This window comes from Corapipo altera, unplaced genomic scaffold (genome assembly GCF_003945725.1).
Source record: "Corapipo altera isolate COAL_440 unplaced genomic scaffold, ASM394572v1 62, whole genome shotgun sequence".
Classification (NCBI taxonomy): Eukaryota; Metazoa; Chordata; class Aves; order Passeriformes; family Pipridae; genus Corapipo; species Corapipo altera.
In genome coordinates, this window is record NW_020884894.1 from 8,979,875 (window position 1) to 8,994,092 (window position 14,218).

Here is a 14,218-nt window from a genome sequence, read left to right on the forward strand (position 1 = left end):
TGTCAGAGAATGTATAGTGGCTCGAAAACTACAAATCAAAATAATTCACCCTTTTATGTGTAAATCTCCTTCCCTTTGATACACAAATTGAAAAGCTGTCTGGTTTCCTTGTAGTTTCCGTAAGCAAGCAGCGTGTGACTGTACCCTCTAGAATGCTATTTAAGCGTTATTTAAAGTGCAGACCTGTTAAGGTCAAAGCAAGCTCATCTGTATGCTAAAACTGAACCCACCAAACCTTACACCTAAAACCAGCAAGCAAGGAGGTCTCGAGCTCCACAGTCCCCTCGTGACAAGCGCACGGTGTGACAAACGGTGAAGCACCAAGAGATCAAAGCACTTTTTCAGGGAATAACAATAAAATCAGAGACAGAAAGACACCAAGTCCTGGTGCAGGTGTCTGCTCTTCCGAAGCATCCTTTCTCAGACATGACACAGCCAGCCCATCACAAGGGGGCACAGGCAAGAGCTGCAAACTGGCAGTAAATATCACCAGCAAATTTACATCCTGTGTGGTACCTTCCCGAGCTGGTAGAAAGACTGGAGAGTCCTTGCACGAAACCCACGTGGAAGGGATTACTGTAACACACTGAATTTACTGTGAGTTTATCGAAAAGGAACTTTTCAAGGTGAACAAGGAAAGACACTGTGATGTGTTTTGCTCTTTCCTCTGGTTGAGTACCTCAGTCCAGGTCCTGTGGAAGTCAATAGCTGTCTTGCCTTTCAGAAGGATTATGCCCCTAAATAGCTTCTTTAGGAAGTGTACTTTGCTTGGTGATAACACTAAGCAGAGGGTGGATGATTAACACCAATTAGGATTATTTACAAGAACCTAGAAAACAATAGGTCCATAAATCCTTGTCTTATCAATTGTAGTTCCTCCTGGGTAATTCAGTCATCATTGGGCAAACTCTGTGTTTCACTGTTCATTATGTGCAGATCCAACTGATATTAGCTGAAGTGTGTGGAAATGTTGAAGGTACAATATGACCTAGTAAAACAGCATGTTACAACAAATTCTGATGGTTTTCAATATTTTTATGTTCTAAATACCCTACAGTTTTCCCCCAGGTATATTGAGTGAACTTAAGGCAACTCACAGTAGCCTTGTTTCTCTTGGGTTATGCTTCAGTTCTGTCTGCACTTGTGTCTCCATTTGGGGTGGGTTTGCAGTATTCCCCCTCCATTTGTTGGGCACTGATCCAGCTGCAGAACAGCTTCAGTGCACACAGATTCCTTCCAGAGGGGAGCCAGTGGGGACCATTCTCCTAAAGCAAGCAGGGCTTGGTGGGACACTCAGCCCTGATCCGAGGGGCAGCCACAGCACCACAAAGTCCTTCGGGATGTACGTAACCCTGCTTTGCAAAAGGAAGGATGTCAAACTGCCCAGAGCTCCCATGCCAGCCTGGAGTGGAGCTTGAGCTATAGAGAGGGTCAACTGCTTTATTGACATACTTTTTGCTGGTGACTGGCAGCTCTTGTGACCTCTGCTCCTCTTTCTTCCACCAAGGCTTCTCTTGGTTCGTTATCCTTTCTGTTTATTAACTGCACAGTCTTCTCTAGCTGTTCCACCTTGCTGCTGATCTTTTTTCTTCTACTTTTATCACTTTTTGTGATCCCTTTTCCAATTTCCAACCTTAGTCTCCCAGAAGACCCGGAGTGGTGATGCCTGGATGCAGAGGAGATCACACTGCTTATAAATCTGCACCATGAGGAGGCCAAAAGTTTCTGCAGCAGCAGGAGGTAAGCCAGGACTGCTGGTGGGTGTAAGGAACAGAGAGCAATGCCACATGCACCCGAGAAGAAGGCAGCAGCACCCCTGAGGATGGAGACTTTGGAGCAGTGTCATGGTCCTGCACAGAAAACTTGAAGAGATCTTCAGGTGGGAACACACCATCCTGCTGGCTGCTTGTGTGGTTTAGTCCATGGACCTCTGGGGTCTGCATGCCAGAGACTGGAAACTCTTGACTTACCCTAAATGTCCTCTTTGTGGACTTCTGATGTGATAGGAATGGCACAAAAAAATTCAATATATCTGCTTCACCATAACATTTTCAGCCTGCTAACTTTCCCAGGACTACTTTCTGCTCAAATTACTGGAACTTAATTACATGAGTTTTAATTTCATTTGCTTGGCCAGCTTTAAAAACATGTATTCAAATTTGAACCGCAAGGACAGAATTTTGGGAGCCTCTTTGTCCTCTCACTTTGTGTTAGTTTAAATGAAGAAACTGTGTCTGTGAATCTGCTTTACTACACCTATTCCAAGTCAGTCTCTCTTCTGGAGAGACTTCCACGACTCTCAGCAGTTTAAGGGGGAGCACAAATAACCCCTTATGTTAAGGTTTATGTTTTTGAAACTGTGCAAACAATAGATATTTGTCTCCTGCTTGTGCATTTTCTTGTAAATAAAATGTGTTGAGACCAGAGATGGAGTTACGCTGACTTTACACCAGATAAGGATTTGTATTGAGATTTGACACGTGTTGTATTATCCATATGTTTCTTGAGTAGGTCTTGCAATGTTTAATTATTAAAAAAAAAAAAAGAAGGGGAAGAAGAATCAAAGAAGGGACATAGAGAGAGGAGGTGAAAGGACATGGATGGGAAGTGGTGGAGTTGGAGGATAACATTGGCAATCGAGGCATTATCTGAGCATTCCTATGATTAGGACTTTATCTTTCTCGCTTCACTATTTCATTATAATCTGCTGCTTAGCTGATAAGTAATAAATGGCCTCCAAATTTTATTGCATTTGCTTACTTTCTTTAGATTTTACATCATTTGTTCCCCTCCTAATTTCTTATTTCTGTTAAGTCACGAAGACTTTGTGCTTCTGCTGGGGTTGACTTATTCTTCTGGTATTTCAGTGTTGTTATTTAGTTAACAAGTGTCCCTCAGCAATTCCTCACATAACACTTCCATCTATCACATTGGGATGATCAAGGATACATTGCAGCTGATGTGCAAACACTGAGTTGGGCATCCACCTCCAAGTCAGCAGATAAAAAACCCTCCACAGAGCCAACAAAAGAGGGCTTTTTTTAAACACCCCAACCCGCTAGTGGATTATTCTTAATGGGTTGGCAGCATGCCCCCTTCCTTCCTCTGCAGGAATGCTGGCCTGGCTCTGCAGCCCTGGGCTTGGGTTTTTTTGTTGGCTTTTTTTTTGTGTGTGTATGTTACAGCTTGCAGAAGAAATAAATTGTAAGACTGATTTGTAATAGTTCATGGCATTTCTCTCCTCTGCAGCCTGGGACTGCCTTATTTACCTGAAGGGAGGCAAGTGTAGTGACCAGTACTCCTCTTTGGGGAGTGATCCTGCCTTGTCAGTGGGGACATGCAGGACAGGGCTCCTTGTAGGGGCTGGTTGTTGTTTCTAGGAGCTCACAGACATATCTTCAAGGGTTGAGGGTTCAGCTTCTTCTGCGTGAGAGAAGAGAGGAAATGACCTTCACCCAGCTGAGCAGGGAACAACAGGAAACCCTCATGGTCCGAAGCTCCTGCCATTTCCCACCCCCCAGAATCCGGCACTCAGGGACCATTTTTGACGAGCTGTCAGGTCTTTTGTCAGGGTTTAGCTGCTGCAAATATATCACCAAAGTATGCTGATGATTCATGGGCAAGCGGTGTATGGTGATTTAAGTGATGGACCAGCCATTCTGTAATGGATTTGAGAATTCCCAATCAGATTGTACTTAGTTTTATCAAGCAGGAAGCTGGCAGGCTGTGTTTTAATCAACTGATAGCATCGCTTGGCAATTGGCATCCAGCTAGTGAACAGAGTATTCTCAAAGACCAGCTCACTAGGTTGCAAACAGTCACAGCCACTCAGATCCCTCAGGTTTACCTCCTGTTTGTTCTGTTTAGCCTGTTTCTTTCCCAAACGAAACTTTCAGCTAGAAGTGCAGAAAGATGCAGCACATTGGATCCTCTGCTGCTCTTTCACTGATGTTGTAGGGGGAATGGATGAGGCAGAATACATTCGCTTAATCCTCCAGGAAGCTATGCTGAAACAACCTCCTGGATGTAGCATCAAGTCCCAGAACCATGCAAATTCAAGGATTAGATGCTGACACAAGTTTTTTGAATGCTCACATTGCATAAGTGCAATCAATCTACAATATGGGGCCACACCAGGTAAGACAAGGCCTTTTCCCCTTTGAATCAGGCCATTCCATGTCCCATTATCTACTGTGTCACCAAAGACATACCCTCTGTTCTGACCTGTACCAGCAGACTCCAAGAATGTTGCCTTTCCTGATAAAACTCTTCAATCTCTCGATTATTTCTGCTCCTGCAGAGCATCTTCACAGCACAAACCCCCAGGTGCCACAGCTACCTTAAAGAATTCTCTACTCAGGATTTGTGTTTTGTCACAGTTATGGAGCTGTGCAGCCATCTACACCCATGTAGCTGTGCTCAAGCACAGCATCAACCTGGGGAGCTGGTTTGTTGTGCCTAGCTCCTGTGTAGTAGTTACAGTACTTAGCAATCCACCTCCAATATAAATATATCTGCTACTCTGAAGAGCAGGCTCTGAAAAGCACCAGAAGGGATCACTCCCCCATAGGGATTTTTTCCAACATTGCAGAGCTGTTAGGACTTTCAGAAAGAAATTCTTCTCCCAGTTAAGCTTCCCAGCCAGAGAGGTCAGGATTTTACCCCAGGCTGGCAAAGCTCTGGTGCAACCTGCTGCAACAGGCCATGAACACCCATTTAGAGCTGGGTTCTGTCTGAGAGGCTCTTGGGCTCATGGAGGGAGACGGAAAGCAGGAGTTGGGAGCCATCCATGATGTCTTTGCATAGGGGTCCCACAGCACACTGATCTGTGAGCTGAACAGTATAACCATGTTGGTTTGAAATTGGTTTGATATTCGGAGCCCTCGGATGAGCATGATGATTGGAAGGATGTAAAATAATCATTCTGCCTAAAAGTACTAAACATGGAAGTGAGGTGTAAGGAACAGAGAGTAATGATTCATTGGGAAACTGTGCTCTTGAAATTGTGTGGCAAATCCTATGTGAGGGCAGAGCTGGATGTAAGCTCTGGTTTGTCCAGAGGAGTTGAGATACATTGAGGATCAACAATTAACCCTGTAATTGAAAGGAAAATTTTAATTTCAGTCTTACATATTGTCTGCTGACCATTACATGAAATTCAGAGAAATCAGAGAAGATCCCTGTTTCCAATGTCCAACTGAGCATTTCAGCAGACAATAACACCCACTGCAAGAACTGAAGCTAGGGTTTCCCTTTGCCAGAACCACCAAAAGGACACATGAAAACAAAACTGAAAGAAGTCTTCTGTCTTCTTTCCCTGGGGTGGACCTATATGATTTCCACAGGGTCTTTTTTTGTGTAAACATTCCTATTTGTATGTTTTACAGATTAAAACATAAAGGTATCTTGCAAACGTATTCACTAAGTCAATTTTAAGGCAAGTTAATTAATGTATCTAAGCTTTATCACAGAGCATATATTAGTGGGAAAAATCCCCCAGCCAGATGTGAAGCGTCTAATCTTGATTTTCTCACTCTTTGAGTTCATTTATTACAATGTTTGCTCACTTTTGTAAAAGCCATGCTGATGGAATCATCTAATTTCTGAGAGCATCTCCAGGGACAGGAGATCACATTACAGTATCTCACATTATGTGTCATTCAGGCAGTATATCTGAAATCATAAAACCTATGGAAAGGGAATGACACTTGAATAGCAGATTCCTCCTCCCTTTCCTTTTTCTGAACATTATTTTTCCAGCCCAATGTACTCTTCCTTATGCTGTCTGACCCCATGCAGGCAGGCTGCTCATCTCCATTCTGCAGAGCAACAGGCTGTGAAGTACATCTCTCTTTGCTCTACCTCATTGCCTCATCCTGTCTCACACTGCCTCACATATAGTTTGGGATTTTCCCTTCTGTTCTGAGCTTTCATTTGTATCAGCTCATTATCCATGTTTTGTGCCTATAGGTGCTGCTATGTGAACTGATGAACTGAAGCAGAGAACTGGCCCTGCTGACAAATCTGAAGAAAAGCCCAAGTTTCAGATCAATAATTTCCCTGCTCCAAATCACTGCATTTCTGTCCAAAACTCTCTGTTATTATAGGTACAGAAGGACAGAACCTCTCCAGCTGCCACTGGTGCCAACTCATGAGCCCATTGCCTTCTCACCATTTCAATTTTTTTTCATCAGCTTCAGGGGTTTTGGTAAAGACCTCAAGGAAGAGTTATGTGGTCTTAAAACATTTCATTGATCCATTCATGCCCACACGGTCCAGGTCTTCCATTTTTAAGATTCCTTCCCTATTATCTGAAATACTTGCTAATTACCACAGAAACCTGCTAGAAACTTGCTTGAGACACCAGTTTCAGTGCAGCAAACCACTTGCAGTTTGTCTAAATCTCAGCCTGTAAATTTATGGGGTCCTTAGAGCGAAAACAGGTTTTCCAGGAGAAGACTCTGTTGCTCTAGATATTATTTTAACATTCAAATCTAAAGTCAAGACCTCAACCCCATCTCATCCAGTTGACCACAAAGACCATAATCAGTTTAGTTTTGTATGCTACATCCATTCCAGATTATGACACCCACTGCTTATTTTTTCATGTGAAAGTGGTGCACCAAATTATCTGGTCTGATTAATACCAGGTTATTGTGCTTACTAGTGCACTTAAAACAAAACTTTGCAACAGGAAAATAATCCTGGCCTTTTTAAACACTGAGGAGAGAAGAAAGAAGCACAACATCAGGACTAAATTAGTTCTGACAATTTCTCGTTTTCATTTATTCAGAAAAAAGTCATAATTGAGACTTGGAGAAAAAAAGAAAAGCCCTCCATGACTTTAAGTGTAAAATCCATTTTAGTAGCAGGAAGCTGTTATATGGTTAGAGCAGTTATTTTTATTGTCTGTCTGGGTATAGTTTTTAACTGCAGGCACAGAATAAATCAATAGTGTCATAAAGCTACTCTCACCCTCTGCCCTTTCTAAAGGGACATTGTTCAGTGTCTGTGCTGGATGTGACACAGACTACTGCTTTGATGCACAGAATTATGCCTCTACTCATGTGCTGGGGGAGAGCTCTGTGTGATACATATTTACGTGTATCTCATTGTCCATATCATCTCAGATCCATCAAAAAGCAAATTAAAACACAGATACACGCAAATATGCAGAGAAGTTCATCAGAAGAGAGGGGGTTATTCTGCTTAATTTCTTGCAAGTGGTATTTTTAATGAACTTGTCCATTCATAAATCTTCTCAGGTGACATATTTCCAAGACTATCCAAGAAAGCATGCAGTGGTTCTTAGGGTTGTCCACATAACTTAAACCTGACTGTAACCTACTCTTTAGGACAGTGAGGAAGGATGTAGCAGGATCTGACTATGAAGCTGGTGCTAGATAAAATTGCCCTGGAAGTGTGCCTTTTTAATAGCAAGAGTAGTTAATGGCTGGAACATTTGGCTTAGGAATGTGGTGGATTGAGCATTACTTTCAGTCTCTAAATCAAGACTGAGTGTCTTTCTAAAGCTATGCAAGAGCTTCAGCAGAAGTTATGGCTTTGATGCTGAAATGAGTGGGTGAAGTTCTTCAGCTGTGTTATGTAGGAAACAAAACCAGATGACTGTGATGGTCCTTTTCAGCCTTACTAATCCACTAAGTCCTGGTTTGGGGCCTTTCACACGTTGGGGTTTAAAGCAGCCTCTTGGGTTTTCCGGATGGTTTCTGCAGGCAATACACGTTCCAGAGCTGGATTGACAAACTCCATATAAATGGGTGTCTGGAATTGACATACTTTATAATTTATATATAAATCACTGCCTCTGAATGCAGTTCCAGATCCATTTCCACACGCAGCTGAGCTCATTTTGTCTGTTCTGTGCAGTGGGGATTTTTCTTTGCAAAGCACAAATGCAACTGAGCCGAAACACACACCACATGCTGCTGGAGACCCCAAGAACAACCACCCTAACATGGACCATAGAGAACTAAACCTTCATGGATCAAATTCTTTAGAGATTTATCATCAGCAATGTGCGTTGTCAAGTAAATTCATCACTCCTCTCCTTGCTTGCTCATTGCAACCTCCCCAGGTTGGCACTTCTGACAGAGGCATGAAAACTGTACTTGTGCTGCAAGTGGGAGGTGGAGACAGCGAAAATCTGTGCCCTGTCTGTGGGACTCCGTGCTGAGACAGCTCTATTTTCACATCTAGTCACAAGCTGATTGGTATTGCCTCAGTATTTGTTTTGAGGATGGCTCTCAAGAAGTGGAGTTGGAGTTTGGATTCAGTAAGATTAGAGAAAGCAAGCCCTAAAATAATGCCACTTGTTTGTGAAGTTGGCAGCACTCACATGTAGCTTAATGCTGGACAGGCAGAGGGTCTGCAGGAGTTTGCACACTGCTTGGTGAGCGTGGTGAATAACACTCATTTGAGTAACCTAATATTTGTTTTCCTTCTCTCTGCAAAATGCTTAGTGCTGGATTTTGATGTCTATAAATACTGATTCGGATTTTCCTTCCTTCCCTCCCTCCCCACGCTCCATTGAAAGCAGAGACTTCTCACCCAGCACCATTTGCTGACTCCTTCCCTTCAGCTCTTCCCCATCCCTGTGGTGTGTGAGCACAGTCACGTGCAGCCCCTCGGTTTCCCCTCAGGCCACTGGCACTTGGGAACGAGAATAACAGATGTTGGGGAACAAACAAGACCCCATCTGGTAAAAAAAAAACAGTTTAGGAAAAAAAACCCCACATGAACTTCCCGGCTTCTCAAAAACTTTGTCATGAATATCCAGTGGCCACTGGAATAGCAGCAAGCAGCAACAGTAATAATAAATTACAGTAAATATCATGCTGTCATAAGTGACAGCAAACCAAACCCACTGCTGTTCAGAAATGAATTGGAGAAAATATTTCTTAATCTCTTTTTGTATTATTCAGCCAGCTGTAATGATTTATAGCACTCTGAAGAAGTTGCGGTGCAGAGTTGTTTCTTAATCATCTGTCTGTGCATCTTGTTATATTACCCACATGTGTCTGTGCTTTGGTGGAGGCTCTGCATCCAGCAGTGGCACCATCAGCTGCTGCTGTCTCACTTGGGGCCATACGTGCTCACCCCAGGAATAAACTGATTTAATGCAAGGGACCTCTCAGCCTTTCTCTAGGGCTCTGCTTCCTTTAGGGACAAATCTACCATGAGGAGGAGAAATCTGCTCAGCCATGGCTGAGCTGGGGGCAGCCCCATAATAGTGCCTTGAATGAAGACTGTTGCCCCAGAGACATGTGGTTTGAGCCTGTTCAGCTGTAAATAACCCGTGTTCAGTGGACATGGTGGGGGGCTTTGGTGCTGATGTGTATCAGATGGACACCCTGCAGATGGGTCTGTCCTCCTGTGAGTCTGTGAGCACACTCGTTATCAGTGGGAAAATCAAATGGTGGGGGATAAATTGAACTGGGAACATGGTATCAATAGCTGCTGTCTTTGTCCACTTATTTCCAAAGATTTATACGTGACAGTGTGAGGACTGCTCAGTGACACATTTTAATTTAATTAAATTTCCTGTTGGATTGATGTCTGATCAATCAATAATGTTAATGTTTTTGCAATTTAGAGATTAAAGCTTGGATGAGCGGATATTGAAATACTCTCCCATTCAGCTGCCTGGGAATATCTCTTTCTGCTTCCATTGCTCAGAAAACCCATTTTGGGTGAGAAGACATCTTGGGGATTGCCATGCACCTGCACCAAGGCTGAAAGCTTTGCCCCAGCCTAGCAGAGGGCAAGGGAGCTGTGCAGCAGGAGTGTCACCTCTTAGAGACGCTGAGTTGCACAGATCTGGGTTTGTGCAAAATCTGTGTAGCTCTGTATATTTTTCCCTCTGATGTTCAATATAGGAGAAATTTTGAAGAACAGGGCATTGCAGGCCTGAAACTTCCATTTGCTACGTGCTCCTTGTTCTGGAAGTCATCAATGTTGAGGTTTCACCTGGGGATTTGAGTACACTCTCCAACAAGATGTCTATCTTTCATGGGTCCTCTAGTCCCCTCTGGATCCCACTCATTACTCTGGCCACCACAGCCTCTTGCAGCAATGAGTTCCCCAGTTCAACTGCTGCTTTCTAAGCTGCCATCCAGGGGACAACAGGATCCTGGTCTGGAGCTGAAATGATCACTTCTTGAAGCTCCTTGCCTGCCTAAATTTCTCACAGATGAGCTAATTGTGCTCCACCCTCTTCAGGCTGTGAAGATAAAGAGATGCTGTAGCATGTCCACAGAACCCTTTCCCCCCCACACCTCTTATGCCTCAAATATTTTAGAAGTGAGGTCAGGAGAGGCTTCAGCTTATTCAGGGGAGTTATTCTGCACTGACTTTTCCATGAGGCCTTGGGGTCTTATATAGCCCTTTAAAGACTCATGACTCAAGGTAAAAAATAATCCATGTTTTCAAACTTGTAAAAGAGTGAACCTAAATTTCACCCGAGTCACAGCCACGGCCACAGTTTCAATAGGTCAGGCTAATTTGTCAGATCTTAACACTATCAAAACTTGGACAGTGAGAAATCCCAGCCTACCTGAGGTCTGCAGTCTCCAGTGTACCTCTGTGGTCTCCCGGTCTGTAGCATAGCTGGCTCTGTCCTACACAGGGTGCTTATATGCTCACTGTATTTAGGGGAGCCTTAAAAGGGCCAATTTCTTCCCCAGCTGTATGTTAAAATCTGTAAAATCTAGGTGTTCTTTCCCTTAAGGACTCTCTGGGGACTGTTCGCTGTGTACCTGTCCCTCAGACAACCCCAAAGTAACGCACAGAGGGAAGAAGACAGAGACAGAGAAAGGAGGAAGGGGAAAAGAAAGCACAGCTCATTTTCCACTTTAGCACAGGCACCTGAGGGGTAGAAGTCAGCAGTTTTTTGACGGTACAAGAACTCGGTAACTTAAAACAGGAAGGAAAAAAAAAACCACCCACGACCAAATAACTTTGCCTTGACCTCCTCCTAAGAGAGTCAATGACTTTAAAGTAAACTGGGACTCCTTTCTGGAATTTATTTGGATGTCAGTTGCTCCTTACCTCATTAGAAGAGCAATATTCAGAAATGTGCCAAAAGATGCAGGCAGGCTGCAGGACACAATGAAGTCAATTTTTGGGAAATGGCAGTTTGCTCTGCAAGAGTCTGCTCTTGGTTTTTTGTTGTGAGCGAGGGAAGGCTTCACATATTTGTCTCTCGCTGTCAAAATACCTTATAGTGCGGAGTTTCTCCCACTGAAATATATCATGTGCATCAGGTTTTGTTTGTTTTTCTGTTGTAAACTTCAGCAGACACCTGCTACTGCAGGCGAGAGGGCAGCTCACCCAGGGTCCCCAGGGTGGGGATGGTTGGTGGGTAGGGGAGTGTCAGTGTGTCTGTGTATGTTACAAGCATGTACATGGGGAAGGCAGAGCAAAAAGGGTATTTGTTCCTTGGAATAGACTGAAGAAAGTAACCTGCTGCGAAATTAATGATTTTTGTAGTAGATCAACCTTTTTATGCTTAATACCTGATGTATCATGCTCTTCAAGGCTGGCTTTCGTAGGTAGGACTGCTGTGAGTTGGTCCACCTTGATAAGTGATGCTTGTTTTCTCCCTCCCTCTCTCCCTCCCTTCTCTAAAAACCACCTGCTCCAGCACAGGGAAGCACTGTGAGACATTGTTAAAATGGGCAGTCCTGGCTGTTAAGGGTTTGCTGTGGCCTAAAAAAGGGGATTTGATGCAGGTGTTTGCAGCAGCCAGGGCTGCTCACCCCGTCTCCCAGCAGCCAGGTTTAAGCTCTACTGGCTCATGTCTTTGCCCATTCCAGATAAACTGTTTCACAATCAAAAAGAACAATAAACCCCGAGGAAATGATGTCCCAGAGAGCAGTCCAAGCTTTTGCAATGTTTAAATTTTGAGTGTTTGTGATCTAGCATTCCCGTTGTTGTTCACCACACCATACTGCTCACCAGAGCGTGCCAGAGCAGGCCTTGGCCAGTTGGCTACTTTGGGGATTTAACATGAAGGAAGGAGGGAATACAGAACAAAGTCCCACAGTCCTCATCCTGCAATGAAATTCATTTAGACTGCACCGTCAGACTACTTTTTAGAGTTGTTCATCTTACCCTGAACAGTAAATTCCTATAGGAAAGTAATTTATGATCTGGGAGGGCTGTTACTTACGAGCTAGTAAAATAACTTTAGTTGGACTTTTACTACCTTCAGCAGCAAGCATCCATGCTGAAGCCAGGAATGAGCCTCTTCTTGCTGGTGGTGATACAGTATGATCTATAGCAGAGCCACATGGGTTTTTGGCTTGCATTCATCTTGTTTCCATGCTGTGTGTTTAAAAAGAAATAACTGATTTCTACCTACAATGTTTACAGTCAAGTCACGTTATTTCAACAACTGCATGAGCTTTCAATAATTTATGCATGAGTAGGATCAGGGTGGCTTTTAGCATAGCTTGGGCACCCTGCTTGAGACCTGTTCCCTCAGCTTTAGCTGTCCAGCTATCAGCCACCTCCTACATGCCAGTCATCCAAAATCCCTCCATGTTTGTTCAAGAAAGTTTGCTCTCCTTTTTTGAATGCAAGTGAAGTTGGAATTGGTCCTTAATCTTTAGATCATTAAAAAATGTTATTCCAAGTGTGTTGTGTTATAACTGTCACAGTTTTTCTGCACCCTTCGCTGCAAAGTGACTCCTACCTGACTGTGCCTCAGGCAGTGAGTGCTGCTGGGTATCAGCTCAGGCATGGAAATGGGCTCAGTTCAACAGGTGGCTGGTTCTGGAACTTATCACAAATTTTCCACAAGTAATTAAAACCAGAGAAGCACAGAAACACAGGCCCAAGCCTCCTGTAAGAATGATGCAAATAAAAAATTGCTGGTGTGTGCAAATAAAAAAATACCCATATGCACCAGAGCCACTCTCATAGCAGAGCAGAATCAGGCCCATTCCATCCCTTGTAAAGTGTCCCTCAGGGATGCTGAGCAAGCCTTAACCACAATTTTCTGTTCAAACTGAGTCTTTCTTTAGAGGAAGAAAGATCCTTTCCCCTTTACCATATTCAGCATGAGAGGAGACCTTCTGCAGTAAAAATATTTGGGTATGTCCCAGTTAACAAATTAGAATCCAGAGTATTTCTTTTATACCACAATTTACCTCCTCTGTTTCAGTCTACAGCATGTGTGTGGGAGTATACAGCAACATTTAGCACTCGAATTCTAGTCATGAGTAGCCAAAAACACTGGGATTTGCATTATGTGTAAAGCAAAGCACCTCTGAGCTGCCTGCTGAGGTTTGTTTTGCGCTGTGGGCAGGTTTTGCTCATTGTACCTTCAAAAACTGGGAGAGATGAAACCAAAAATGAAGCTGTGGAGAAAGCCTCAACAGAGTGGTCTTCAAGTCTCGTTGAGAAATTCTCAAAAGACCAAAGCTTAGAGGATAGGTTCAGATCAGGAATCTCAAAAAATGGTGTGAATGTTGGAGAAAAATTGCTAATTTCTCCCAGGGAAAGAAATGCTCCAGTTTCTACACTAGTGCAAAAGATCTGGACTTCCTAGGTGGAGGAGAAATAAAGAAGAGTAGATACATGTGGGTTGCACTTTCCATGTATATTTTTAATTATGGCACATCTATCATTCTTAGCACTGCCTTGAGCAAAGAAAGATAAAGCAGCAAAGCAACAGCAAGATTTCCACACATGTAGCCAGTCTCAAAATCAATGGAAGTTCGGTATCTAAATACCTTTAAAAACCTGATGAGTGGTTCCCTGGGGCCCCCCATGAATATCACAACCTTAAATCCTGGAGGATGCACTGACATTGCTGTGGAAGGCAGGGGGTTGCACTCAGGACAGCATTTGGTTTGTAATGTGAAGGGCTGAAAAATTGTTCCTTTAAGGTTGGCGAGTGTAAAGCTGCACAATCTTATCCTTCAGCATCTCTTTGGTTACAGGTAGTGTTTGACTGTGTACCAGCAGCCAATGAGAGGAATTTGGTGGCTGTCCCCAAGTGCATTTTAGGTAATGTTCGTAATGCCCACTGCCTTTAAACACTTCACAGGGAAAATGCAAACCTTCACTAACTCTCTGTAGGATAAATATTCAGGCAAATTAAAAAAAAAAAATCCTGTTTCTGGTGAAGGTGGGGGAATCTACTGAGGTCTTGCTCTGTGGTGGATGTGAATGGAAATCTGACTGCCTCCCT

At 43.5% G+C, this 14,218-nt stretch overlaps 1 long non-coding RNA gene across 1 annotated transcript in view; it reads left to right on the top strand.

The window, feature by feature from the left end:
* LOC113948998 overlaps positions 1–2,746 on the top strand; it is a 51,102-nt gene extending 48,356 nt beyond the window's left edge. Inside the window, exon 2 of the long non-coding RNA XR_003528302.1 lies at positions 1,639–2,746. This is a non-coding gene — a long non-coding RNA (uncharacterized LOC113948998). The remainder of the gene's footprint in view (positions 1–1,638) is intronic.
* The last annotated feature ends 11,472 nt before the right edge of the window (positions 2,747–14,218 follow it).